Source organism: Mus caroli, unplaced genomic scaffold (genome assembly GCF_978045245.1).
Source record: "Mus caroli unplaced genomic scaffold, Mus_caroli_1 scaffold_7, whole genome shotgun sequence".
In the NCBI taxonomy this organism is placed as follows: Eukaryota; Metazoa; Chordata; class Mammalia; order Rodentia; family Muridae; genus Mus; species Mus caroli.
Window position 1 is genome coordinate 115,103,255 of NW_028227262.1, and position 25,330 is coordinate 115,128,584.

Below are 25,330 nucleotides of genomic sequence, written 5' to 3' on the forward strand. Positions count from 1 at the left end.
TCTGACTCATTCTGTCAAATCTTCCTCTAATCCATCACTTTGTCTGCCACTCAGTTAGAACTCACTTCCAAACTAGAGTGTTTCCTTCTACAAGCACACCTTACCTTTATGGTTTGGGATTAAACGTGTGTACTAAGGGCTTGTCTGTATTCCACCCAGAGGGATTAAAGGTGTGTGCTAAGGCCTGAGCCACACCACAACTAGAAACAGTTGGGTTTTGGGTTTGTTTGTTTCTTTCTTTCTAGTAAATAACACAATCTCAAAGTTCACAGTGTAATCAAATATCCTACAACACATGTGTGCATGCTTTATGTGTGTACATATGTGTGTGTGTACACAGGTCAGAGGTGTTTTCCAAGTGTTTTCCTCTATTGCTTTTTACATCATCATCCTCATCATGAGACGTGACTCCATATTAAACCTGGATCTTACAGATTGAACAAGACTAGCTGTCCAGGAAGCCTCAGGGATCCCCCTGCCTCAGCCTCTCCAGTGCTAGGATAATAGGCATGCACCACCAAGCCTAGCTTGGATGGATGGATGGACAGACAGATGGATGGATGGATATGCTGGGAATCCAAGCTCAGGTTTTCACATTTGCACAGGACTGTGCCATCCCCTAGTCCTAAACATTGTTTTCTTCATCCTCTGACTATGAAGGTATCTACAAACGTGTGCCTTGCCTACTCTACTGAAGTGATTTCTCAATAGACCATGATTACTCACGCCTATGTGGAGACCATCTTCTCTCAGGGCACCCCAGTCTGCTGCTCAGACTCTTCTCAAGCCAACCATTTCCTCAGGGGAGGATCCACTAGGAGTTCAGTCCTGCATTTCCTCCAGCTTTCCTTCTTTTACACTCTGGTCTTGGATCCCACCCCAGCTATCTGTGGTGGTGGTGGTGGTGGTGGTCTTAACCACAGCAGTTTATTCAGAGTGCATGGGGTACCTCCCATTGTGCCCACTTTACAGATGCAGAACTGAAAGGAGCAACTTGCTTAAATTAGCACAGGTTGTAAGTGGCAGAAGTACAATTCAGTCTCAGTTGTCCCCAACTGAACACCCATGCCCTGAACCACTCTGCTGCACTGCCACACTGGAACCCCAGGCTCTGGCCTCAAACCTCCCTCGAAACCTCATTTGTTTTTTCTCACTCCTTTCAACACATTAAAGGGAATGATTCACATTCTGCAAGCCAAACCCTCACCAGCCTTCCCAGCACAGTCGATTGATTCACTTTTCCAAACGTGCAGCAATGCCACTTGGGCAGGGCACAATGGTCAGCCTGTGAGGAAAACAGGCTCCAGCGTGGACTGTGCCTTCAGAGCGGCAGTGAGGAAGGCTGGCTGTGTGCACTTGCTACTGTGTCAGTAACAAGGGAAAGTAAGTCACACTGGCAGAGGTTCTTTATTCTTAAAAAAAAAAAAGAGGAAGAGGAAAGAGAAAGCATCTCTCCCTTCATGGACACAGCATTACAGAGGGTGGATTTGGAAAGATATTTAAATTTAGGTTGATTAGAAGAGAAATGGACTTCTGGCCTAAGGTAACAATCAGGGACAGGTGCAGAGAGAACAGGAGGCCCATTCAAAATGGCGAGAACTAGAAGTAGCTGCCTATTCCCTCTGATTTGCCTAAAACACTATTGCTTTATGCTTTTTTCCTTCCCCAACATAATTATGACTAAGGCCCCTTTCACACCTAAGTGTCCCATTTGGAAAATTACATGGTCACTCTGTCATAGGGTATAATCAGGAAGTAGGTGGAGACAAGGCTAGAAAGATAAAACTGAATAGAGGCTCAAGGAGGACCTTGTGCCAAAGAATGCCGACTCTTGTGTAAACACTGAGACATCATTAGAGGTTTAATGGCACACATTTGAGGGCCAGGAAGCATTCATGCTCACAGAGAAGTCTAAATATTAGCTGTGGGGGGGTTTGCAGGAAACCCTAGTGACATACAATGACAACCTGGGCCAAGAAGACAGCTGCTGGAAAGGAAAAAAAATAAGTGAGAAAGAAACTGTAGTTTAAGATGCTGGCAATATTCCCTGTAAAAATCCAAGCAGTCAATTTTTTTTAGCTTTGCAGACTATATGATCTCTGTCATAATATGTACAGTCGTCTAATTTTGTCTCTGTAGCTGCAAGTATCTGTACGCAACACATGAGTAAATGTGATATAATTTGATGGTGGCATCAAAATTAGAATCTCATATCATTTTCACATGATATATTGTTATCAGTAGGCTAATTTCAACAATTTAAAATAAAAAAAAACATCCATTTATATCTTGTGGAATATATATATATATATCCAGAAGGCTCTGGTGTGCAAATCCCTGCCTAGCTAGACCCCATACATGGATGTGCTCCCAACATTATAAAATAGCCAGCTTAGAAGTGAGACCTTGTCTCAAGGAAATGAAACAAAACAAAACAAAACAAAACAAACAAGCAAAACCACCAGTTTGTACCCTTGGCCAGAACAGCAAAGTGCCCTGGGGAATGGAATCCCACTCACAGTTGTTTTATTCCTCACATAAGTCAGCATTGAGCACACTGAAGTCAGAGTACCCAGTCTGTGCTTAATTCAGTATTTAGGAACAGGTTTGAGTGGGGGTTGGGGAGGGTGGGGGAGAACTATGGGGAAATGATTCACTTGTTAGCCTCCCACAAACGTGCGCTCTCGTTTGACATACCCTCTTTGTAAATCAGTTGCAGTACACTAAACATGAATGTAGATTTGCTCAGGAGCAGGACCTAACCAGTTGTCTTAGCAGTACAGGAAAAAAAAAAAAAAAAATCAGGTGATTCAAAGCCCTTTCGCCTGTTACAACGAAGACCTTTCATTATATCTTGAAATTTCATCTCTATATTCCATATATTCTATATGTTGAAATTCCATCTAGATTATGACACCAAAGATTTTTTTTTTCCCTATAAATGCCACCATGAAGCTGTGCTTCAAACTTCGATTCTTTTGACAAAGCAGAAACAGAAAGAGCTGACAGGTTGAGTGACAGGCACATAAAACCAACCGAGTGCCCATGGGTCCGCAGCATGGCCCACATTTGCATGTTATTTCCTCCATCTGTTTACAAATTAACAGCGATGGGACTTTGCTTCCTCCCTCCCTCCCTCCCTCAGCGTTTGGAAAGTTAAGTAAAGACTCTCGTATCGGGAAGAGACAGTATCACGACTCGGGAAGAGACAGAGAAGTCACAGGGTAAAGAGAAGCCCAAACTTCTACTTCCTCCCATTTTCAAAATAACCATAATATTTCAAGTAATATCAAATAAGGGACTTGGGGCCAGAATCTCTCCAATCCAGAACTTACTCTTCAGGATTAAACATTTAAAACCCACCTCAGAGTACTCTGAGATTTTCCTTGGTACAGACCCTCACTGTACAGTTCTCAGTAACCATTACTTCCCACTGCACGAGGCAGCTAGCCTTACGGAAGATGAGATGAGCTGGCTGTATTTGAGGACAAGGAGAAAGACTACTGATGCCTCTCATCAATTACAAAGGGAAGAGGCAAATGAAACCCAGCATTTAATTCCTTAGGGTTTCAAGTATCTTAACAAGACACACCTTCCCCAGACTCAGGCTGTTTAAACATAAACTGAGTCCTGGCAGCACTTGAGATCCCACTATTACTTCCCTAAAAGTGGATGTGGTAACTTTCCCACTTGTGTGTGAAGTGCTAAGAACACCTCTGCAGCAGACTCTGCCACTCACAGGCATCTCTCACTAAAACCATCATCCTTTACCCTTACATATCTCTCTCTCTCTCTCTCTCTCTCTCTCTCTCTCTCTCTCTCTCTCTCTCTCACACACACACACACACACACACACACACACACACACACACAGGGTTACAAAGGCAGCAAATTACAGCAGGTAGAGCCCTCTTTACATGAAAGAGTTACACGTGTGTAGTGGTGAGATTTGACTTTGCCTGAGCCGAGGTACTTGCTACAGCCTGCTTACAATCAGCAGTGTCGGCAACGCCCACTCAAGAGTCTTCCTTTCCTCTCCCCAGTTACTGCCCTAGGGTGGTAGGCTTGTCAATACAAACTGTGCCCATCAAATCCCAAAAGCTCACAAAAGCCTGCGCTGGAGCACTGTTTAGCAGCTGACTCACGGTTGGATAATGAATACATTCAACTCTTTGAACACTAAGTTATAACAAAAGCATTACTCCCTTAGGAAATATAAAATGAATTGTGGTGAGGTACTCTAGCAAACAGAGAGGCAGAAGGACTGGGCTTTAGTTCACTCATGCAGACTGGTACAGACCACAGGCCTGTCAAAGTAATTCTACTGAGCTGATGGTATGGCTAGACATGAAATCGAGGAATAAAGTAACATGAAGGGAAAGGTTAAACAGGAGACTTAAGCAGAAGAGAGCAAACAGCAATCAAATGTGCGAGAAGGGGAAGGCGGAATGAATTATGCAGTCCTAGAAGTACACCAAGTACTATTAGAGTGTGCAGTCCAAACGCATTAGTAAAGAGGTCGATGTTACATTCACATTCTATAAAGTAGTTTATTGCCATGTCTTTCTAAATGGAAGGGTTTTGCTATTGATATCTTTGGATCCAGGCTCTTGCCATGTGGCCCAGGCTGGCCACGGTCTTGCAGCAATCCTCTAGCCTCAATCTCCTAAATCCTGGGATTACAGGAGCATGGCACCACGCCCAGATGTCAATCCCTTCGCTCTCTTTCTCCAAACATCGCCTCACGCTTGGCTTCAATTCCAAGAACAACCGAGAAGCCACCAGTGCAAGCATGTTGTCCTCTGTTCTCTAGGCATGCAGAGTTAGATGCATGGATTATGAAGTTAGATGTACCAACCACTTCATAAAGTGAAACAACCCTATTAATCTCACAAACCATAAAAGGTGAAGAGGAAGAGAACACAAAATAGCCAAACACTAACAGTTGCCTCTGAGTAATGAGATTAAAGATGACAATTTTGGGGGGCTATATTAGATTTCTATACTCTCCTTTAAAAAAATATTTTTTTACAACGATCTGGTTAGTTTGGTTCAGTTTAAATATGGGCACAAAAGAATATGTCCTTGAAGCCAGACACTTTTGCTATAGACTTCATACAGAGGTCAATACAGTGAGATTTTCCTTGTAGACATGATAGTGAAAAATTGTCTAATTATCTTTAATTTTACGTAGCCTTTAATAAAGGTATGGACCTTGGAAATGTAACTTCTGCCTTTTTAAACGATGTGGAAACTGGGCTGGAGAGATGGCTCAGTGGTTAGGAGCGCTGGCTACTCTTACAGAGGAACTGGGCTCCCTTCCTAGCACCTGCAGGGGGGCTCATAGACATCTGCTCCAGTTCCGGGGGGGGGGGGCATGGACACTAGGCGTACACAGAGTACACATACATACATTCAGGCAAAAAATTCATACACATAAAACAGTCTTGAAAAAAATGTGAAAATTGGGCTGGAGAGATGGCTCAGAGGTTAGAAACACTGACGGTCCTGAGTTCAATCCCCAGCAACCACACTGTGGCTCACAACCATCTGTAAAGTGATCAGATGCCCTCTTCTGGTGTGCCTGAATACAGCTACAATGTACTTATATACATAAAATAAACAACTCTTTTTAAATAATGTGAAAATTAAGTTTTACAGACGAACTAACACGACTTCTTTTATTATAGAAACTTTTGTACCTGCTGCTGAAATGTAACCATTTACTTTTTATTTCCTCCCGAAGGCGTCGGAATTCTGTTAGTTAATATTCTAGAACCATTTCCCCCATTCACAGGCTTTAAACCCTTCCTAATTTGGGGGGGGGGGGGGGGAGAGGGTTCCATCCTGCAAAGTCTAATAAACTTCATTACAATTTTGCATTTCTTTTGACTTACTGTAGTGAAATACTTGCTCCTACCCCTTAGCACAAAAAGAAATGACACTTTTTGGCCATGATAGTGGTGGTCGCGCGTGCGCGTGCACGCGTCTGTGCTGGGGAGGGGGTAGTGTTCCCCTGAACCCGGAATATGGTTCCTGAGATTCCTGAATATGCAACAACCTCTTTGCCTTCCATGATATTTTCCCCCTTAACTTACACTTTTAGGATCAAGGTCTGCCTTCGCCCTACACCTGCTTCCTTCCAGGGAATCCACTGGCTAAGACAAGTAGCCACACCTGAGCCATCCAGGCGGTAGAGTTCAACTTTGCTAAGCCACCATCACTACAGCTCTGGGTTCACACACCATCACTCCAGCCGACAGAACTCACTGTCCCTGAGAGATGCTCTCTGAGCAAGGGGCAGCTGAGACCTAGGGTACCCGCGAGGATCTAGCTTAAAACGGGCATCAGGTTATCAGGTTCCCACCAGATACTAAAGCCGGGCAGGATAGCAACCGGCCTTCTCACAATAGAACAGCAAGCCACTCATGAAAGAAAAGAAATCCTCACAACTGTAACAATTACAACGAAGCCACTCACCTGCAAGGAAACCACCAGTAGCAGCCAGTCCTCAGTAACACCGTGCTGCAAACGCCAGTGAGGATTCATTGCTACAGCCGGCATCAACGCTCTTTTGTAGCCTAGAAGCCAAAATGGTCAGAACCGATGGCGCTGGGTATTGGAAGACAGAGTTGTCACTCATTCACGGCCCCGCCCTCTGGCCAGCGACCAGCCGGAGGTTCTTTCCGGTTTCTCAACTCCCTGGGGTAAGAAGGGAAGCTATGATTGGTTTAATGAGGAAACAGACGCACGGAAAGACCAATAAGATGGTAGTTTCGGACATAGGCAGGCGGGCTTTAGCCGTAGAGACCCAAACCCCTGAGCGTCGCCAGGGCAATATTTGGGGGCTGCTAGTTTTGCAGTCCAGAGAACTGTTTGAAGTTCTCGAAATTGAAACACACCTGCTGTGAAAAGCGGGCCGGCAGACGAAGGGATATTTCTTCTAGTTAACGAAAATTTTCAGGTCCTACCTAGGCTGAACCCCGTAGATCCTCACGGAAGCTTGTTTGGCACGCCTGTGCGTCGAAAACAGAGATTAAAATGAAAACCTTTAAAGTGTCCTATTTACAGATAGTCGCTCATTCTTACTTTCTCCTAACATTATGAAGAGAAGAGAAACGAATAATAGGATATCCTAAAAGTACAAGATCTGGCGAATGAGGTTAGAAAAGGAGAAAATGGTCCACTTGGGAAACCAGTTTCTGAAATTAAACCTATGAAAATGCCAGCTTGTCACTCGGGTCTGGTACCAGAGCTGGAAGCTACTAAGCAGGCTTGAACTACCACACAAGGTCTGAAACGTGTGTCAAAACGTGAATGAGAAAGATAAGAAATGTTATGTGTGCCTGAGCAGACGGGAAAATCCCCCTTCTTGATTTCTGAAAGCTGTTCCACTTAGTGTCTTCTGAACTCACCTAGTTAATCCTATAAACAAGTCCAGTAAGTTTGTAACCAGCTAATGGGTGCTCAGATCAGTTATTTACGATGAAAATCTTGACGCACCATGAACTGGTGTCACGATGGCCTGCTTGTAGCAAGCTGTATGTCCCATTTATCCATTTTAGCTCATGATAGTTGCAGCTGCCCCTTTCTCAGAGAGCATCTCTCAGGGACAGTGAGTTCTGTCGGCTGTAGTGATGGTGGCTTAGCAGAGTTGAACTCTACCTCCTGGATGGCTCAGGTGTGGCTACTTGTCTTAGCCAGTGGAGTCCCTGAAAGGAAGCAGGTGTAGGGTGAAGGCAGACCTTGATCCTAAAAGTGTAAGTTACTAAGGGGAAGGGAGGGAATGTCATGGAAGCAAAGAGGTTGCATAGTTGGGAATCTCCAGAACCATATTACAGGTTCAGGGAAACACCCCCACCACACACCACACATCACACACCACCACCACACACCACACACCACACACCACACACCACACACCACACACCACCACCACACACCACCACCACACCACACACCACCACCACCACACACCACACACCACATCACACACCACCACCACCACCACCGTGGCCAAAAAGTGTGATGTCGACAGACATTCATTTTTAGGAGAACACATACCAAGCCTGGCAACTCCCAGTAGGTGATTGGCCACCTCTAGTGATCGTAGTAAGTTGCACAAGGTTTCACTAGAGTTCAGGTCAGAACAGCTGGAGAAGGAATCTGCCTAATCTTACACACCTGCCAACCTGTTCTTCCTTTTCTTCATGAGGGCAGATGGACCAGAAAACATTTCTGCTGCCCTGTAGTATCAAAGCTTTCTCCTCAGGAAGGGTAACGGCAGCCATTCAAAACCAGTCCTAACAGTCATACAGCATTTGACATTTGGGGGTACTCTGAACCTGAGGGTGCCTGCTCACTTGATTTACTTTGTTTGACCTTGTTAGGAATACTCAATAAAACTAGCTTGGCATATACAACTTTAACAATACTTGTCTTTTAGAATTATTCACCAGGATCATTAGTGTGTATATTGTTATTTAAAAAAAAAACATCAGCCGGGCGTGGTGGCGCACGCCTTTAATCCCAGCACTCGGGAGGCAGAGGCAGGCAGATTTCTGAGTTCGAGGCCAGCCTGGTCTACAAAGTGAGTTCCAGGACAGCCAGGACTATACAGAGAAACCCTGTCTCGGAAAAACAAACAAACAAACAAACAAACAAAACCATCTTTACCTGCGATGCTCTTAGGTAGGACTTGAAAGCGAGTGTTGGGAGCAAGCCTGGTCTTTACGACACAGGTATTCACCGAAGTTAGCAAAGGCAGGAGTCACTGTTGCATGGCAAGATTGTTCTTATGTTTATCTAGATAGCAATATCATATCCTGGACCCCATGTTCCGATCTGTCTGTGAGCTGTTTGCCTTGAGAAGGTTGAAAGAGTGAACTTGTGCTCACAAAGATTATCATAAACCCATTTGAGGCAAAGATGACCTTCAAAAACATTAGGCTGCTGCCTTACTTCACTGGGCCTTAGAAAGAACCCTACCTGGTTCCTTGCACAAACAATAGGGGGTTGAGACAAAAACCCAAGGCTGCTAATTTATAGTTCTGGGGAAAGCGTCTCTTCTTCCAACTGCCTCCACCTCCCACAAGCAATGTATTCCAGCTATGAGGAATTTAATTCTAAGGCTGAAGAGATGACCCAGCAGTTATGATACTATGGTACCCCTAGCAGAGGATCTGAGTTCAGTTCCTAGCACCCACATTTGATGTCTCACAATGTCTATAGCTCCAGCTCCAGGAGGTCAAGCGCCCTCTCCTGGACTCCATGCCACCTGCACTTGTATGTACACATCTGTACACATAACTAAAAAAACAATAAGAAACCCAGACACGGTGATCCATGCCTTTAATCCCAGCACTCAGGAGGCAGAGGCAGGCAGATTTCTGTGAGTTCAAGGCCAGCCTGGTCTTCATAAGGATTTCCAGGAATGCTAGGACTATATAGTGACACCTGTCTCAAAAAGAAAAGAAAAAGGGAAAGATAACAAGAATGAATATTTAAAATTTTTTAAATGAGGAATTCCATTCTGGTATAATATAGGTATTATGAAAACAAGTTTCTTTGGGTTCATTACTTCAAATTTTGATGTAGTCCCATTTTCAGTCAAATAAATGAAACAATAAATTATTTTAACCTTATTGTCTTTGTCTTTATTGTCTGCATATATTGAAAAGTCAGTATCTGCCCATGTTGTTCCTTGAGAATTGTTCCATTAATAACCTGAATAAAATACATCTAATGGTAGCATACTTAACTGGTGAAAATAATTTCACATCGATGTGTACAGAGGCCATGGCCTTTTCCAAACAGGGCTGAGTTGGTCCACAAAGCATAAAAACATTACCACTGACTTAGATGGTTCTACCTTTACCTAGTTTAGCAGAACCATTGTCTTTCTCCAGTAAATTACAGAGTTAGTCCATATCCCATGTACAGGACTGTCTGTTTATCTTAGTATCAGGGCACAGCATCATGAGCTGGCTGTTTGCTGCTGGTAGTCTCCCCCAGTTCCTTTCATTTTCAAAGTCAAGTTAACCTAGTGCAATAAGCCCACGTCTGTCCTTCACCACTGACCTGAGTGAGGATTCCTCTTTCCTGAAACTAAAGAGTGTGTACATTCCTATATACAGTCGGTACCCAAGCCTAGTCTGCCATCACATGCTGCCTCCAGTTTCTCAGCAGCCTCCTGGGAAGTCCCCCTGAACTTCCTTTAACTCTTCCAGGGAACCAGGCTGGTACTAGTAGGAAACCTTTGTGAATATGGCACAAGTTATCCTCCTTGCCTTCCACCAGCTTAGAGGAGTGACTTCCCATTGTTCCACATATAGACCTTCCTTTCTCCTGTGGTTACCCATTGCCCATGTATTTGCATCTAAGTGGTATATGTGTGCTCATAATGTTACCTGCAAAGAAAACTGAAAAAAGGAAATAATTCTGTTTATTTCTATTTGTTTTTTTTTATTTGAGTCAATATTTGCTATATAACCCAAACTGATCTTGAACTCAAAATCCTTCTGTCTTAGCCTCCAAAGTTACAGGATTACTGGCAAGCATTACACCCAGCTTTTGTATTTATTTTTTAATATTTACCTTTTCCCATTTACTTAATTGTATATGTATAATGAGCAGGTAATAATTTGATATATATGTATATATGTGTATATGTATGTATGTATATATATATATACACACACACACACACATATATATATATATATATATATATAGTGTATCATGATAGAACGGTAATTAACGTTTCTGCCCTTCTAAACGTCATTTCTTTGTACTAGGGTCTTTTGGACTCCTTCAGTCTGCTCCATTATTAAATGTATAACATGTACAGTCACCTTACCATGCTGTAAAACACGAGAACTAATCCTGTCTTAACTATTTTGGTAGCAGTTTCTTAATCCTTCCACCCCCTACGTCTCCTCACAAGCCTTTGGTGACCAGTTTCTCTCGTACTTCTAGGACAGTCACTTCTTTAGCTCACATGTATGAATGGAAACATGTGTGTGTGTGTGTGTGTTTCTCATCGAGGTGGTGGTTTGCTTTGTATACATCCTGACCTCCAGTTCTGCCCCTTCAGCTCCCTCCTTTTGCAGCTGAGAAAAAGAGAAGCATGTGTGAGCGAAGGGACCATTTGCGTAGAAAAGCTTAGAGCCTAGAATAAGAGAGTCCTGTCTCCGGATGAGTGGCAAATGCAGGTATGTTACCCGGAACGGGTAGTGATCACTAGAGAAGAGCAGTGACGGCAGATTCAAAGGTGTACAGCCGTGTAGTGTGTGTACTCTGCCTGGTGTGCACTCCACTAGAACCAGTCTGCCTGGTTTCCCGTTAGGACTGTTATTCTATTGTCTGAGACAGCCTGTCTAACATCTCTCATTTCATTATATAATGAGGCATATTAATTGTAACCACCTCACAAAATTATGTTATTTAAAGAATATCTTCTCTGCATGGCAAAAACTCAATAAATTCTAGCTTTAAAAATTCTCAATGTGGGGACTGGAGAGATGGCTCGGTGGTTAAGGCTCTCGAAGAAGACTCTGGTAGAGTTCCCTGCACCACGAGGCAGCTCACAACCAGCTGTAGTTCCAGTTCCAGGGGGAATCTGACACCCTTTGAACCTCTGAAGGCACCAGCTACCCAGTACACAAACATGCAGGCAAACATTCATAAAATAGAAATCAATGTTTTTTTAAAAGTGTCCCAGTGTAAATGACCCAGTACAATTTCTTACATATATTGCCAAATCAACAAGGTTGATTTTCTCACCTTCTTCTAAGAAAAATAAGTGCAGTGTGTCACTTGGAGGCCTTCCAGGACAGTAAATGCCTGGTCCTGGAAGATAAGGTTTTGGGGCTATGTTCGGAGAGGAAGGCACGTGATTATGGAGTCAAAATAAGGGCCGTGCCAGTAGATGTCAGTCAGGTAAGAAAATGTAAGCCTTGGAGGCTTGAAATTTTCCCAGTGAGATAAACATTTTAAAGACACATGTAGAATATCATTTAAAAAAAATCACAAGGGGCAACAAATGTCTATGATAAAGTCATCTTGAACTTAAACGAGTTCTTTTAGGGGCTGGAGAGATGGCTGAGCATTTAAGAACACATGTTCTCAAAAGGGACCCGGGATCAATTCCCGGCCCCCACATAGGAACTCACGGCTTTTCATGGTTTCAGTTTTTGAAATGTAAAGCTACTGTGGTCAGTCCCTCTGGTGCTTAAGATACACCCATCAGTATTTTCTCCTGAAATGATGGGCAAAGCCAAACAGAGGCTTTTCATAATTCTAACTCCAGGGGATCTGATGTGCTTTTTTGGCCTCCATGGGCACCAGACACAGACATGCATGCAGGCAGAACACTTAGATGCATGAAATAAGTTTTAAAATTTTTTAATTAAAAAAATAACTTTAACATAAAATATTGTTTCTTTGGGTGTAAGCATTTGGGAGGTTATTTGCAGTACCAGGTCGCACTATTCTAAAACAGTTTCTCTACTGGATCAGAGAGCTATTTCTGTTTTACGCCCCCACCCCCACCCCCACCCCCACCCCCACCCCCACCCCACCCCCACCCCCACCCCCACCCCCACCCCCACCCCCACCCCCACCCCCACCCCCACCCCCACCCCCAGGTGCTGTCACTGTATTCTGAGGAGAACCTGTTTTACCTACAGATCAGTGATTCCAGCATGAGGCAGTCAAAACACAAGCTTCCAGCTGCACCCTCACCAGGTCCTTACAAAATCAATCTGGGAAGTAGGTTTTGTTAGTAAGTTGCTAAGGGAGAGAAAGTAAGAGTACATAACACCAGGCTTGTCACCTCAAGCAAAACTGACATCCCAGGTTTGATCTCTTTATTCTGGGTGAGCATGCCTACCATTCTCCCACTCTGTAAAGTGTCAGATACAAGATACACGTGTTGGCAACCACAGCATGTAAATGCAAGGAGAAAGTTACTTTGAGACCCGTGCTGCTTCTGAAGTGGGAACAAAGGAAAGCTCTCCAAAGCCAGAAGGCCCTAGGAAAGGTGGTAGTGTTCTAAACCTCAGGCTGTTGGGATCCACGTTCACTCTGACAGCTGAAGCAAGGAACCACGGTGCCACTGGCCTAACTTGTTTGCTTAAAAAGAGTGTTGGAACACTGAGCAAGTATACAAAGGCCAGTGTAGCAATATCTGGAGGATTTTTTTCCTATGGAGAAATCTGTTCAGGGCTTGTAGGAAAGGCCCTGTGCTTTCTACCCCAAACTCATTGTATTAAGCACAGCAAGAATAGAGCATTCTAACAAACTACTGCAGCAAATGCTTCCCATGTGCATGCGTTCTAAATTCACCTTTCTCCTTCAGAAATGTAGAGGACCCTACTGAATTCAGTCAGCACAGCAAATCACTAGTCAACTGCACCAAGTGTCTCTGAAGTTTTGAAGAAATTAAGTCACTACCTACTCGTCTCTACGTAAATCACTCTCAGCTAATGCACAAGGAAGTGCCCCCGACATTCTACGAATCCTCCTTATAACTTACAATCAGTTAACCAAAGGGAAATCTTTCATTTAATTTGTTATCTGTCATCTTTCTGTTTTTAAAGGTTTAACAGACCTGGCGGGACTAGAAATGCTCTTGTCGTGCTCTTGAGAACCATGTTTTCTGTTTAAGATGTGCACATTAAATGAGTAGAGACACTCGTTCCTTTGGTTGCTTATAAAATAAGATACGGAGTTTCTGAGTCCTCTTAAAAACAAATAGGACATCATGTTTACTGCTGCTTGCATTTCCTTTGGGGGGGGACTGAGGGGGGTGTTGGTTTTTTCGAGACAGGGTTTCTCTGTATAGCCCCGGCGGCTGTCCTGGAACTCACTTTGTAGACCAGGCTGGCCTCAAACTACTTGTGTGCCATAAAGAGCCTTTGAGGCAATATATGTTATCATTCCATTTATATAAAACTAGCAAAAGGCAGAGATGCAGAGATAAAACACACACGCAGGCATTAAGGAACAGTATAGGTAACAGAAGTCTTCCTAAGTTGGCTTATTGTGATGGCTTCATGTTGTGTTAAACTTTACCACTGTGTACTGAAAACGGCTAATTTACATCTTCAAAAACTTTTAGTGACCTCTGGCTTTGGAGGAACAGGCAGATGTGGACAAATATTTGCCTTTGCCTGATTGAGAACAAGTTAGGTTAACCTCTCTAATCTTCAGGATTCTTTTGTGAAGCAGGAATAATATCTAGCGTTGGTGTGTTGGTAAGTTAAAATAGAAAAATCTACAGAATTTGCTACATAATAGGTATCAAATGTTTGCTAATTCCCTCTCTCTCCTGGGGATGCCCGAAGAGTAATTGTATCCACTGCCCACCAGAGTTCTATTTGCTGTGTCATAAAATGCAGCAAATGCAGCTGTCACTTCTGGTGTCCTTGCCTTAGAATGCAACTGTTATCCCGCTATCTTCCCTTCCCTGCCAAGCACCCTTTTTCTTACCTAGATACATAATCATATCTCTGTACTTTGCACATACCGTTTTTTTTTTCCTCTATTGGGAAGATGTCACACACTTGGGCATGTGTGCATGTGTGTGTGCGCGCGTGTGTGTGTGTGTGTGTGTGTGATAGTGGGGATTGCACTTGCTGTGTAGGCATGCATGCATAAGGCAGAGGTTGACATCTAGATGTCTTCCTCGATTACTTCTCCATCTTTTAATTTATCTTTTCAGCCAGGGTCTCTCACAGAACCCGGAGCTCACTATTTCTGCTACCCTGGTGAATTGGCCTGCTCTCAGGTGCCGCCTGGTTCCAGGCCTGAGTACTAGGGTTACAGATGTCTGTCACCACACCCAGCTCTGTGTGGTTGCTGGGAACTGAATTCAGATCCCCAAGCTTATGCTGTGGCGGCTGCTTTACCTATGGGGCTGTCTCCCCAACCACTGAAATGTGTATCTTCACCCACTTGCTGGAGTAATCCGTAATTATCATTTTGATTATCTTAAAGTTATGTAATATTTCTAAGACTAGAGAATATTATGCAAAACTCAAATTTATCACATCCTAATATTCTGTTATGCTTCATAACTTTTCAATTAGAAAGTCTGTGAGTTAGGTTACCTTTTTTTGACAGTAAGGTATGGTGGAGACTAGATTCGGTCTTCCTTGCATTCATAACAAACACAGTAACTGGCCATTTTCATTGGCAAGACATGTTGTAGGCATTGGGTAGAAGTGATGTCATTGTCTCATGACCTGAGATTGAAGAGCTTGATTTTAGGGACACCTTTTCTACCATTAATAGAAATAACATTCCTACCCCCCAGTGCAGTGGGTATTCATTCATGGTTTCAATTTTTGAAATGTAAAGCTACCCTGGTCAGTCCTTCTGGTGCTTAAGATACACCCATCAGTATTTTCTCCTAAAATGATGGGCAAAGCCAAACAGAGGATCTAGGTACACAGTAAGTCCCTTTTATATCATCAGTGTGCATTGGTTGGGGATTTTGTCATTAAAATAAAATATAAGGCCTTGGAAGGTGGCTAGCTCAGTAAAGTGCTTCCTGTACATGCTGAGAACCAGAATTTGGATTTCCAACACCCATGCAAAGGCCAAGGGTGGTGATGTGTGTCTGTAAGCTCGGGGCTAGGGAACTATGTGAGACAGATCTCTGGAATCCAACAGTAGAGAGCCTTGCTGAGCCAATGAGCTCCAGGTATGGTGAGAGACCTGGTGATGGTGGTGGTGATGATGGTGGTGGTGATGGTGGTGATGGTGATGGTGGTGATGAGGATGATGAGAGAGAGAAACCAAGTGAAACACCAGATTTCTGGCCTCCATCAGCATGCTCACAAATGAACAAACACATACATACACCACACCTGCAACACAAACATGTACAGGACAATCAGAAGTCTTTGTCATCCTCCCCTTTATCATTTTATTCTTTCTCTTTTGTCTGCCTACTTTTCCCTTTCCTTTGATTACGAGGTCTCAGTGTAGGCCAGGCTGCCTGGACCTCATGGCAATCTTCCTGCCTCAGACTCCTATGTGCTGGGATTATACTCTCTTTGTTTCATCCCTGCCTGTCTTCTAGTCTCCTCAGAGCCATGTACTCTCCACCCAGCTACAGCAGTCACTGTACAATGTAACGATTTAAATGATACGCGTCCTTTCTTATGCATTGTTTGCTTCCTTGTAGGATGCCTTTTCCAGAATTTTATTATTTAGCGGCAGCCATATTTTTGCCAGACAACAGACATGTCTGCAGTTCTGTGTTAAATCTCAGGGGTCTCAGGCTTCATTGAACCCCTCAAGGATCCTTCAGATACTGGTTAAAGGCTTTTAGAATGATGGCTACTCTCTTTCCTGGCAAGACTTCTTTTTGTTGTATTTCTTGACCTGCAATTCTCCCCCACCTCCTTTTCTTTGCATCAATCTTTGTATCTCCTCGCCAGCATTTATTTTAGAATTAAAAGTCGCCGCCATCTGGGCTTCCTTTCTGTATCTCCTTCTGTGCCCTTTCTCTTGGAGCCTCAAACATTCACCAGTTCCTGCTGTTCATCTTTTTCTTCTTTCTCTTCCTTTTTTTCTTCTTAAATGAGAGCCAAATTGACAGTGATTTACTGAAACTGACTCAAGAAGGAGATATAAATAGTTCTATCGTCAATAAAGGAATCAAGTCCATAGCATAAAATCGTCCCTAAAAACATAATAATATAAAGAGAGAAAACTCCTCCGGCTCAAATGATTTTATAAGTAAGGGTCAGTGCTTGCTGGTTCCTTTTGTATAGAAAGAAGTCTATTAGTGTAACTTAATTAAACACATTCTGTCTCTATGCCTAGGAAAGTAAGAGCAAGCCGAAGTGTATCCGGTCTAGCCTCTCCTTTGGAAATGAGTGTTCATGAAGGGTGTTATCAGTACTGCTCCTCCCCTGCAGGTGTGCACCTCCTCTGCTGTGTGCACTAAGATCCGGGTGGTATTTGGAAGCTGGTCAGGAGGCAGAGGCAGACAGATCTCTGTGAGTTCAAGGCCAGCCTGGTTTACAGAGCTAGTTCCAGGATAGCCAAGGCTATATAGAGAAATCTTGTCTCAAAAAACAAACGCAAACAAACAAACAAACAATCCCACAAAGGAAAGAAAAGAAGAAAAAGGAGAAGGAGAAAGAAGGATAAGAAAAATAATATGGAGAAGACAGAGAAGAGGAGGAAGGGAAGGAGGAGGAGGAGGAGGAGGAAGAAGAGGAGGAGGAGGAGGAGAAGCAGAAGCAGCTGCTGCTTATCGGTGCTCATCCTTGAGCTACGTAATCCGACAGTCCTATCAGGAGTAAAGCTGGTGTTCTGATCACTACCCTCATGACTTTGAAGTCATTTTATAGCTTTGGAGTAGGAAAAAAAAAACAAAACAACAACAATGGGGGGGTTTGAACTTAATTTATTTGCTCAGAAAATAGCCATAATATGAGAGAACTTACATGTGTTCCTCATCTAACTTCTCCTAACTTAACATCTTACAGAACCATACCAGAGCCAGGAACTCAGCACCCACTGAGACCTTACCTAAGTTTTCCTGCTGACTTCCCACTGAGGCTCCTTTGTGTTCCATGACCTTATCAGGCATCTCATTGGCATTTCGTTGGTTTGTTGTTCTTGGTCCCCTACAGTCTGTACTGGTTCCTCTTGTCACCCCACACACACACACACACACACACACACACACAATCTTGATATACATGAACTGTGTACACTATTTGTCAGACAGCTGTCTCTCAGGTTTAAGTCTGATGTTTTTGTCAGTGGAGCTAGGCATGTTCGCTGCGAGTGCTATGGAGTGGTATTTTGTCCATGCTCTGTCGCTCTGTCACAGCACAGCTTGTGATGCTGATGTCATTGTACTCCTCTCTAGTCAGTAGGATGCAGTGGTTTTGCCCAGTTTCTTTCCTTTGAAAGCAGTGTTTTTCTCTTCATAATTGGCAAACATAGTCACAATTACATTAACACAATGTGAGCTTTGTTTCTCCTCCTCCCTTGTCATCCAGCATCACAGCAAACACTTCACTGGCTTCATCCCGGGCCACGCCCATTACTTTTTTTAATCAATTTTTTTTTATCAGATAACCCATAGAAAATTACTCTATTTTATTGATTATAATTCAATATTTCATTGCTGGTTTTTCTAGGTTTGGGTATTTATTATATTTTATGGTTTATGACCGAATGTTTTGACATTCTCATTTTTCATTTGCCATGCTCCTCCAAATTGGCATGTGCTTTTGTTTGTTTTTTCCTTCTTGGATCTTTTTTTTTTTTTGGCATCACAATATGTGTTCTTTTTTCTGGCCCTATAATCAAATGTTTCTTCAAAGAATGCTTATTCCTTTGCTAATCAGACTGCTTAGAAACCAAGATATGAAAGGAGATCTGGACTCGAATTTGTGTTAGTAAAGCTGTAGGTATATACATTCTGTGAGTTAGCCATTTCACGCCATGTGATGTGAACATCTTGGAGAAACTCTTTGCTTATGTGCAGGTGGAGTCATATACAGCTTTAGCAGCACAAAAACTGAAGACAATGCAGATACTCATCAGTAAGAAACGTGAAGAAAGCATGGCAGGTCCTGAGACGGAGTGCTCTGATTCAGGGGACGGGCTACCTATCTGCGCATCCACGTGGATAATTGCCAGATAAATAATTTTTAATTAAAAAAAAGAATGCAGAGGTTCCACTAACATGAACTCCAGCTCTAAAGCACTATCTATTCATACAGATGTGTCGGTGACAAGAAAGAAAGACCGGTGACTATTAAGTCCAAGGAGAGTGGTTACAGGTTGGCCATAAAATACAGTCTCTGGGCTTTAGAGGTATTGACAGTATCGTGTTTCTTAGCTGAATGCTGAGTTAATGCCAGATCATTTTACTTGCAAATATGGGCAAAATATTGCATCATTGGGAAGGAGCAGATGAAAGAGGGGAGCTAAGGGGGAAGGGAAGGAAAGGAAACAAAGGACAGAGGAAAGAAAGAACCCAAGACAAAAGGTCTTTCCTGTACATGATGTCTTGAGATCTGGGTGGTGATTTAGATCCTGATACAAGTACCTGCAATACAAGTACCTGCGTAGTTCTCACTGAGTTACTTACTGATTGTCTCGGCATCTTGGCATCACAGCAACGAGACAGAAGTGATGTACTCCGTACTGTCCACTCATGCTGCTACCCTGAGAATAAGGGAGATATTTATAACTATGTGCTAGAACCTTAGTCACAGTTGGGGGGAGTGAGATGGCTCAGCAGTTAGCATGCTGGCTGCTCTTCTAGAGGACCTGACTCCAGTTCCCAGTCCCCATGTTAGGCAGCTCACAACTGCCTGTGACTTCAGTTCTAGAGGTTCAGACACTCTCTTCTGGGGTCTGCAAACACACACACACACACACACACACACACACACACACACACACACACATCTTTAAAAGGGGAATAATTAGTTTTGCTTTTGACTAGCTGGCCTCAAAGTTAGGCAACTGAAGATGACCTTGAACTTCTGATCCTTCTAACTTTTACCTCCTGAGGGTCAGGGTTACAGGAAGCACCATGCCTGGCTTTATGTGGTACTGGGGATCATTCACACTAGGCAAGCTCTGTGCTATATCCCTAGCTCATGTTTTAAAATGTATAAAGAAAATAAAATTAATACCCCAAGTTCTTAATTTGCTTCCTAATGCTGGACTCCATGTATTTCAGTCTCTGTGTATGCTTTCAAGTTTATGACTAGCTCACTTTTTCCTCTGTGAACAAGCAAAGCAGACGCTACTCTGCTGAGCCCGCTCAGGGAGGTGCATTTCAACACACTGTGGGAGAAGAATGACTTAGCTAGGGTATTCTAAAGTCTCAGGTTGGAGAATCCAAGGGCTTTCCTTGCCTTGGAAGGACAAGGCTGGTCTGCTCTCAAGTGGTCATGGGGGAAAGTATTCCTTTTGTGTCACATCTTCAATACTTATATCGCTGCCTTCGATGCCCTGATTGTGATATATAAATCAGCTTTCTAGATCTCGAGCTTAAACTGTGTTTCTTGTTTACTTTTGGATAATATGTTTTCTTGGGAACCGAGGTTAGGTTGAGCCATAATATAGACACACACAAAATGATTATGATATATGCTACTTTCAACAAACAAGGTTATTGTCTTAGTTAGGGTTTTACTGCTGTGAACAGACACCATGACCAAGGCAACTCTTATAAAGACAACATTGAGTTGGGGCTGACTTACAGGTTCAGAGGTTCAGTCCATTATCATCAAAGAGCATGGCAGCATCCAGGCAGGCATGGTGCAGGAAGAGCTGAGAATTCTACATCTTTATCTGAAGGCTGCTAGCAGATACTGGCTTCCAGGCAGCTAGGGTGAGGTAAGACCCTAGGGTGACTTAAGACCATGCCTACAGTGACACACCTACTCCAACAAGGCCACACCTCCTAATAGTGTCATCCCTGGGCCAAGCATATACAAACCATCACAACTATGTTGTCATCAGTTTTGTGGAAGGAAAAGAAGAAAATTCATAGAGCATCTTCCTTTGTTTGGCATGCAGTGTCACATACTTGAACAATTTTTATTGGCTTAACTCAGTGATCTATATGGAGTAAACACAATGTGACCTGGAGACAGGAGACTTTGGAATACCCAACATTCTATTATTTTCACTGTGTGACATCAGAATAGTAAATTTAAAACTGCAGTCCAAGGTTTGGAGGTGCGTTGTTTTAATTTTTTTTTCTAAAAGTTGTCAAATTGCATGACCCTTAACAATATTTTGCAACAAGAGGGACGTCATATCTACTACTAGCAACTCCCTGGGTCTAGTGAGATCATGGATCATAGAGAAGAAGTTACTACTGTCACTTTACTAGAACAGAATAATTCCTAACCACATTGTAAAACTTATCCTTATGCCCACAGGTAAGTGTGGTTCTCACCCCACATCAAGGAAACTTGTAGCAATCAGAGATCATTACAGTAAACCACAACCAATCAAAATGCAGAGATCACCTGGCCACAGGGATCACAGCTCCAGCAGATACATCTATAGCATAACTTCTGCACCTAGGACTCAAGGAACTTCAGAGGAGAGTGGGCTAAGTTAGCGTAAGAGCCAGAGAACCAGGAAGTCTGCTGTGAGATTGTCTCCTAGAAATGACAGTGATGGAAAGATCTCCCACTGTTCATGAATTGGTAAAATTAATATTGTGAAGATTTCCGTCTTACCAAAAGCAAGTTTACAGAGACAATGTAACCCCAACCAAAACACTCACAACAGTCTTCACCAAAAAAATAGAAAACAAAAAACAACAAAACTAGTCATATGGAACCAGTAAAGACTCGGGGTAGCCAAAGCAATCCTGAGCAAAAAAAAAAAAAAAAAAAAAGAACACTATTGGAGAAACTTTCATTCCAGATTTCCAGGTATATTATAGAGCTTTAATTATAGAACAGTATATTATTGGTGCAAAGCCAGAAATGTAGATCAGTGGAACAAAATAGAAGACCAAACACATGTACAAAACATTAGCATAACATCCAGATATTTAACAAATGAGCCAAATGCACAAAGGGCTGGAAAGACAGAATCTTCTATCAATGGTACTACATAGCAGGATGTTTCCCTACAGAAGGGTGAAAGTAGACCCAAATTTGCCATCCTGCACAAAAGCTAACTGCAAGTGAAACAAAGACCTCAATTTGACGCCTGAAATGCTAAAGCCATCAGAAGATAACAGGCTGTTCCCTACGAGATAGAGGTGTAGGAAAGGACTTTCTGAACAGGACTTAGGACTTCATTTACCTGGGAATCAATGCCATCGTTTGGCAAGTGGGACCTCACCCAATGAAGTCCTTTACTCTTAATAAGCTTGTCGTTTCCTGAAGACCTTGATCCCAAGAACCCAGGTGGTGGAAGGAGAGCCCTTGAAACCAAGTGATATGTTACTTTCTGTTCCCTCCTTTCTCAGCATCCCTAGTATTCTCTAATGTAAAGCTTCATTCTTCAATGTGCTGATTGTAGCTGTTATGAAACTGACTTCAGATTCACGGAGAGAGTATAACTGACAGCTTGAAGAGCCGAGATGTAAAGCATGTCTTAGTACACAAATAGGAGAGCAAACAGAGAAACTGGAAGAAAAACAAAGGGATTTAGCTCAAAATGTAATCCTACATAAGCAAATGGCGTGTGTGCTCTATTTCCTATTTTTAAAAATATTTTGAAAATGTTATTTAGCTCCTAAATTGTAAGATCTATGGACCCAAAAGAGTATTTCTAGTAGTGTGCGGAAACCCTCTGGATAGTGGCATATTTGTACAGTTACTGTAAATTACCCAAGTTAAAGTTTCCTTAAAAAAAAAAGTTTCATGGAGTTACTCAAGATAGATGCATTTCAGATTCATACACATTGTAGTCTAGTCTACTTCAGGCTGAAGAAATCAGAAAATATGACCCGTGGTCTAACCCACTGTTACCCTGAAGAAAACATTTCATTTCTCTTGGAGTTAGTCTTCTCATTTGAAAAACTACAGAGATTTTTAAGTTCTTTCCTGGAAAAAAATCTTTAGTTCTTTTTCAGTCTACAGGGAGTTTCAATTGTTCTCTCTCTCTCTCTCTCTCTCTCTCTCTCTCTCTCTCCTTCATTCATTGTGTTAAGATGAAGGGAATTTATTATAGTCTCATCTAATGATCTACAGTATTGACATTAGTGATGAATAAGGTGATTCATCAAGCATGCTTCTTACAATTTTCCAGAAAAATAACTATAAGTCACTTATCATTTTTTCATTAATTGTTGATTGGGAATAGTGTAGTTTAGTTACTGCAACTTCAAGAGCTTTCCCAAGGGAAGAAAAGGGGATTATACTGGTTTGAACCTGTACCCTGAGATGTGTCCATATTCCATGGTAGCTACATGGCCCATGCTGCAGCCAGGTAACTCAAGAAACAATGCTTGGTTTATGTTCACATTTGAACATTTGAAAGAAATCTGTTTTTCCAACCACAATTATTTATTTCTGTTAGTTAGTCATTGTAACCATCCATGCTCCAGAATGAGATGTGACTAAGAGATTTGGTGTTTTCAGCTCACTGTAATCTTGGAAAATTCCTATGAGATCAAAGAGTGCAAGAGACTCTGCTCCAGCCATGTGGACCTATTTTCAGATCTCTGAAAGCCTTTTGATCATTCTTGCTTGTCTGTGTGTGTCTTTGTGTTTGTGTGTGTGTCTGTGTCTCTGTGTGTGTCTGTGTATGTGCGTGTGTATATCTGTGTGTGTATCTCTGTGTGTGTCTGTATATGAGTGTCTGTGTGTCTGTGTGTGTGTGTGTATGTGTGTGTGTGCGAAAATTTTCAGTCATAAATAAGATGATACAATGAACCTTAGTCACTGATTATTCAGCTTCAGTTGTGGCGGGTGTCCTGCCATTCTTGTTTCAGCTGTGTCACTCAGCCCTCAAGTACTCCAACTATTAACTTTATGATTTGTAGGCTAAAGTTTACATACATTGAAATATACAAGTCTTAAATACAAGTCTTAATTATTTTGGCAAATGGATATAAGTGTGTATTTATATGCTTATCACATTTCTATCTCGAGAGAAAGAGGACTTACTCCTGGACCTCCAAAGGCAAGCCACTGCTTGTTTTCATCTTACAGTATTTTTTACCTATTATATAACTTAATACAGAGACATTTGAAGTGGATATTCTTTAATATTTGGCTTCTGTCTTCGGCATTCACTCACATTATTCTGTGTATTGGTAGAGGCATTCATTCTTTGTATTGCTAAGTGATACTGTACCATACATGTTTATCCCTTCTCCTCTTGATGCACTTAGGTGCTTCTCTATTTTGTACCCTTGCAAAGAAAGCTGCAGTGAATTTCTTGAATAGATCCTTTTGTGAGCATAAGTTATCTTGAATAAAGACCTAAGACTGTACTTGCCAATCTGAAGGTAGCTATGCCTTTAACTGTCAAGAAGCCACCAGTCTTGTCAAGGTGTTTATATCATTTTATATTCCTGTCAGCGACATAATGGAGCTCTACTTGTTCCACATCCTATCAACATTTGAGATTACCACTCTTAAATTTTAGCTGTTCAAATGGGCATGGAGTAATATAGAAGGGAAATTGGCATTTCAGACACAACTTATCCTCCCTTTAGACTCAATTTTTCCATACACAAAACAATAAAAGAAAACTTAAGACTTAAAGGAAATGTGTGTTTGAGGGGTTTTGTAAAGCGCAACTCCAGAATCAGTGCAAGCTATTTCCCAAATTGACAGAAGCTGAGTGCAAGATGCTCAGTGCAGCATAGGACATCAAGATAGAATTAACCAGGTCAAGCTGAGAAATAAACCACATTGCTTTTAAAGCCCTTTCCTTTTGGGATATTACCGATCCTTCTTGTAAGTTAGTACAAAAATGTAGATCCAGAGAGTTAACCAACTGGCACTGCACTAATTAAGACTTTAATCACTTTTTGTATTTGTTTCTCAGATTTGCAATAAATGAGAAGATACGCATGAGATGTTCATAGCTGCACATTCCTCAGGAATGTGTGAATGCACATCTCTTGTCCACTTGAGGAGACATCAATATCTTCAAGGATGCTATCTAATCAGGGTTACAGAAGCTTTCAACCATTGTTACTCCTCCACCAACAGCTCTATTACATTTTCATAATTTAACTAAGTGATTACATCCATTAATAATCAATGATAGCAGCCACACAAGATATTTTTTATTTATGTATTTGTGTATGACCTTGTATGTATGGGTACCTGTAAAGACTAGAACATGTCAATTCTGGAACTGAATTTACAGGTAGTTTGAGATGCCCAACATGGGTGTGGGGAGCCAAACAAGTCCTGTGCAAGAGTAGCAGGTACTCTTAGCTGCGGAGCCATCTCTTTATCCCTGTACCTAATTTGAAGCAAAGTGTTAATGCCAATAAGAGTGGCATTTGGGGGATGGAGAGATGTGTAAAGACACTTCCTGCACAGGTCTGGTGACCTGAGTTTCATCCTCGGAACCCACAGTGGAAAGAGAACCAAGATCAGAAGGTTATTTGCTAGTCCTGTCCTTTAATAATAATAATTATAGTAAGCATATAATAACATATCATAATTTAAAGTGACTGGCACTTGAGTGGAGGCTAGTGCACCAGCAGAATCTAAAAAGAAGTACCGTGCAGACCTAGTTCCTGGAGGACTGGAAGCACAGTACATTGGCTTCAGCATTTCCTTTTGAAAGGACAATCTTGTGGCTCTCCACCTGCAGAGACAGCACTGCAGTCTCT

General features: G+C 42.3%; 1 protein-coding gene across 1 annotated transcript in view; it reads right to left on the minus strand.

Moving 5' to 3' along the window:
* Bpgm (bisphosphoglycerate mutase) overlaps positions 1 to 6,658 on the minus strand; it is a 29,413-nt gene extending 22,755 nt beyond the window's left edge. The window contains exon 1 of the mRNA XM_021164846.3: positions 6,481 to 6,658. The gene's annotated coding sequence lies outside the window, so the exon portion shown is untranslated. The remainder of the gene's footprint in view (positions 1 to 6,480) is intronic.
* Positions 6,659 to 25,330: the final 18,672 nt, after the last annotated feature.